The sequence below is a fragment of the Schistocerca americana genome, unplaced genomic scaffold, assembly GCF_021461395.2.
Source record: "Schistocerca americana isolate TAMUIC-IGC-003095 unplaced genomic scaffold, iqSchAmer2.1 HiC_scaffold_1042, whole genome shotgun sequence".
NCBI classification, from domain to species: Eukaryota; Metazoa; Arthropoda; class Insecta; order Orthoptera; family Acrididae; genus Schistocerca; species Schistocerca americana.
The window spans coordinates 253-5000 of record NW_025725094.1 but is presented as its reverse complement, the minus strand read 5'-3'; the positions used below and the strand labels follow the sequence as shown (position 1 = coordinate 5000).

The window sequence follows — 4748 nt, the reverse complement described above, 5'->3', positions numbered from 1 at the left end:
CCTGCTCTGAGGTCGTTGTACGAGGTGTCGCACGCCACACCGCCAGCCGGCTGTGCACGCTACCGAGTAAGTACCGGTATGCGAACCGCCAGGCGACGGGCGCGCATCGCACGTTTAAGGAGGCGCGGCCGGCCCCACAGGCGGCCGCGACGCTCCCAGGTCTGCGAAGCGGGGCAAACGCCGCGCGCTTCAGTATACGTAGCCGACCCTCAGCCAGACGTGGCCCGGGAACGGAATCCATGGACCGCAATGTGCGTTCGAAACGTCGATGTTCATGTGTCCTGCAGTTCACATGTCGACGCGCAATTTGCTGCGTTCTTCATCGACCCACGAGCCGAGTGATCCACCGTCCTGGGTGATCTTTTTCTTAGTTTCCACTGTCTCTTTCAAGACAGTTGCATAGGCGGGACGTAGGCGTGTGGCGGCCCCTGTTCAAGCGTTCTGTGTCCAACGGCCTCACGGCCGATGGGCGTCGTACGGCTCCACACCGGAGCGGACAGGCAGTCGGGCGAAAGTCATTCAAAACCGGCGCCAGGCGCCAGGTGCCGCAGGCCAGCCGCTCCAGCGCTTCAGCGCTCGTACCACACAACATTGGCGTTAGTTTTGAGAAGCACGCGTGGTTCCGCACGCGGCGCACGGCTACTGCGAGCCGTACAGGTAGCGTGTTGCGCGACACGACACGCACATCGAAAGACATGCAGTCTAGTCGGTAATGATCCTTCCGCAGGTTCACCTACGGAAACCTTGTTACGACTTTTACTTCCTCTAAATGATCAAGTTTGGTCATCTTTCCGGTAGCATCGGCAACGACAGAGTCAATGCCGCGTACCAGTCCGAAGACCTCACTAAATCATTCAATCGGTAGTAGCGACGGGCGGTGTGTACAAAGGGCAGGGACGTAATCAACGCGAGCTTATGACTCGCGCTTACTGGGAATTCCTCGTTCATGGGGAACAATTGCAAGCCCCAATCCCTAGCACGAAGGAGGTTCAGCGGGTTACCCCGACCTTTCGGCCTAGGAAGACACGCTGATTCCTTCAGTGTAGCGCGCGTGCGGCCCAGAACCAGAACATCTAAGGGCATCACAGACCTGTTATTGCTCAATCTCGTGCGGCTAGAAGCCGCCTGTCCCTCTAAGAAGAAAAGTAATCGCTGACAGCACGAAGGATGTCACGCGACTAGTTAGCAGGCTAGAGTCTCGTTCGTTATCGGAATTAACCAGACAAATCGCTCCACCAACTAAGAACGGCCATGCACCACCACCCACCGAATCAAGAAAGAGCTATCAATCTGTCAATCCTTCCGGTGTCCGGGCCTGGTGAGGTTTCCCGTGTTGAGTCAAATTAAGCCGCAGGCTCCACTCCTGGTGGTGCCCTTCCGTCAATTCCTTTAAGTTTCAGCTTTGCAACCATACTTCCCCCGGAACCCAAAAGCTTTGGTTTCCCGGAGGCTGCCCGCCGAGTCATCGGAGGAACTGCGGGCGGATCGCTGGCTGGCATCGTTTATGGTTAGAACTAGGGCGGTATCTGATCGCCTTCGAACCTCTAACTTTCGTTCTTGATTAATGAAAACATACTTGGCAAATGCTTTCGCTTCTGTTCGTCTTGCGACGATCCAAGAATTTCACCTCTAACGTCGCAATACGAATGCCCCCCGCCTGTCCCTATTAATCATTACCTCGGGTTCCGAAAACCAACAAAATAGAACCGAGGTCCTATTCCATTATTCCATGCACACAGTATTCAGGCGGGCTTGCCTGCTTTAAGCACTCTAATTTGTTCAAAGTAAACGTGCCGGCCCACCGAGACACTCACTCAAGAGCACCCTGGTAGGATTGCAACGGGGTCCGCCTCGGGACGCACGAGCACGCACGAGGCGCGTCGCACGCCTTCAGCTCGCCCCACCGGCAGGACGTCCCACGATACATGCCAGTTAAACACCGACGGGCGGTGAACCAACAGCGTGGGACACAAATCCAACTACGAGCTTTTTAACCGCAACAACTTTAATATACGCTATTGGAGCTGGAATTACCGCGGCTGCTGGCACCAGACTTGCCCTCCAATAGATACTCGTTAAAGGATTTAAAGTGTACTCATTCCGATTACGGGGCCTCGGATGAGTCCCGTATCGTTATTTTTCGTCACTACCTCCCCGTGCCGGGAGTGGGTAATTTGCGCGCCTGCTGCCCTTCCTTGGATGTGGTAGCCGTTTCTCAGGCTCCCTCTCCGGAATCGAACCCTGATTCCCCGTTACCCGTTACAACCATGGTAGGCGCAGAACCTACCATCGACAGTTGATAAGGCAGACATTTGAAAGATGCGTCGCCGGTACGAGGACCGTGCGATCAGCCCAAAGTTATTCAGAGTCACCAAGGCAAACGGACCGGACGAGCCGACCGATTGGTTTTGATCTAATAAAAGCGTCCCTTCCATCTCTGGTCGGGACTCTGTTTGCATGTATTAGCTCTAGAATTACCACAGTTATCCAAGTAACGTGGGTACGATCTAAGGAACCATAACTGATTTAATGAGCCATTCGCGGTTTCACCTTAATGCGGCTTGTACTGAGACATGCATGGCTTAATCTTTGAGACAAGCATATGACTACTGGCAGGATCAACCAGGGAGCTGCGTCAACTAGAGCTGAGCAGCCGGCCGCCCGGGAGTGTGTCCCGGGGGCCCGCGCGAACACGCAAGCGTCCGCTCAATTATTCTGCAAACAGGAGGAGGCTGAGCTCCCCTGCACAATACACCTCGAAACCCTCTCAGGTCCCGGCGGCGCGCAGCGCCGTCCTAAGTACTTGGTCGGGTTCGAGAGAGGCGCAATCGCCCGGAGTTTGGCGAGTAGACGCTTTAGGTGCGACCACCCGTGCTCCCAACTGAGCTTGCCCGCTGCCGACAGAGGCCCGGGAGCGTGCTGTCGTGGCATTGCCGGCGGGAGACAACAACGCGCCACCTACGGTGGCCGGCAGCTCCAACGCCAGCGCCACAGAAGGACAAAAGCCCCACTTGGGTGCCGAAGCGAACTCTCCCAGCACAGCGCACGCGCCAACACGTCCGCACAGCTGCGATACAAACCACCTGCGAGAACCGCAGAGGCGACCGAGCAGCAGACGGCGTCGCGGCGCCGAGCGCCGGGCGGCGGCGCATCCTCAGCGCACACAGTCCTCAATCGGACCAGCACACTGCAGATGTCCACCGCGCTTCGCACCGGGCCCGCGAGGACCTACTTTGGCCGCACGGCGCCGCGTGCAGGGTGCGCCGGCGCGCAGCTGCGCCGCCTGCCGCCTCCGTCGGCCGGCGCGCCTGCCACTGGCCGCCCCCACCAGCCGGCTGTAGCGCGTGCGCCCACGCACCGCGCGGCCAGCACGCCGGGAGGCCCCCCCTCACCGGCCGGGGACGGTCCCACCCAGCCACCGCCGCGTATCGCTTCACACCCCACATGCCATTCACGTTCGTGGGCATGGTGGGTATCGCTGAAACAACCGGTTGGTAGCTCAACCGATCGTCGCCATCACTGATTCACCTCTAGCGAGGAACAACCGCACCACAACCGTTTACCAGTTGTTCATTTGCGTAACGTCACCAGCAAACGTAGACGTCCATCGCCATTTGCAAATTCAACGATTGTTGCATGCCTGTGTCAGGTGTCACGACACACTATGTCTGCCCACATACACGCAACAACATGTGCACGCTTCGCGAACACGTGGAAGGTGGCCCCCGTACGTATGCGATGTCCATTGCGCGAACGACTGTCAACCGGCCTCTGTCGCATGTCGCAGATGTGGAACGCAGTGCACCATGCTATCACGGTGTGTGAGAAGAGACGACTACGTCTGACAACACGCGCCACTACATCAACAGACGGCTCATGCTGATCGCCATCCACGGCATACCATACTGCAATCCAGCTCTTATAGGGAGACGACACGTAGCTGAGTGCACAATATTTGGACCGTATGGTTCGCCGTTGTTGGCGCAGTCGTGGTACGGTCACACATGTACCACGATGTATCATTCAGTACATGAGGACCAATGTGCAGTACAGTGTGTGATTTGGACGTACAACATCAGCGGACAGTTGACACCACGCCGTACCACAACGTAGGCTGTGCTTCGCCATGCAAATGCCAATGAACAACTGCGAAGGGCATTGAGCATGTACGTCCTGCTGCCATCCGCATTACAGTGTATAGCTGCAAGGTGTTTAACATGAAGCGATACTCTGGGGACCAGGCAGTGCGAGTAGCAAACTATATTGCGGGGGTTGCAGTTAGGCAACACCACACTAATTTAACGCGTCGTATGACAATTACAGAGCAGGTTAAGGCCCAACGTGTGTTGGGTTAAGGCCCAACGTGTGTTGGGTTAAGGCCCAACGTGTGTTGGGTTAAGGCCCAACGTGTGTTGGGTTAAGGCCCAACGTGTGTTGGGTTAAGGCCCAACGTGTGTTGGGTTAAGGCCCAACGTGTGTTGGGTTAAGGCCCAACGTGTGTTGGGTTAAGGCCCAACGTGTGTTGGGTTAAGGCCCAACGTGTGTTGGGTTAAGGCCCAACGTGTGTTGGGTTAAGGCCCAACGTGTGTTGGGTTAAGGCCCAACGTGTGTTGGGTTAAGGCCCAACGTGTGTTGGGTTAAGGCCCAACGTGTGTTGGGTTAAGGCCCAACGTGTGTTGGGTTAAGGCCCAACGTGTGTTGGGTTAAGGCCCAACGTGTGTTGGGTTAAGGCGCAACGTGTGTTGGGT

At 56.7% G+C, this 4748-nt stretch overlaps 3 non-coding genes across 3 annotated transcripts in view; all 3 read right to left on the bottom strand.

The window, feature by feature from the left end:
• Positions 1–15, bottom strand: part of LOC124559429 — a 4222-nt gene extending 4207 nt beyond the window's left edge. Inside the window, exon 1 of the ribosomal RNA XR_006968888.1 lies at positions 1–15. This exon is cut by the window's left edge and continues 4207 nt beyond it. This is a non-coding gene — a ribosomal RNA (large subunit ribosomal RNA).
• A 188-nt stretch (positions 16–203) lies between these two features.
• Positions 204–358, bottom strand: LOC124559427. Its single transcript, XR_006968886.1, has one exon. It is a non-coding gene; the product is annotated as a 5.8S ribosomal RNA (ribosomal RNA).
• Positions 359–710: 352 nt separating this feature from the next.
• LOC124559428 lies at positions 711–2629 on the bottom strand. The gene has a single exon (XR_006968887.1). It is a non-coding gene; the product is annotated as a small subunit ribosomal RNA (ribosomal RNA).
• Positions 2630–4748: the final 2119 nt, after the last annotated feature.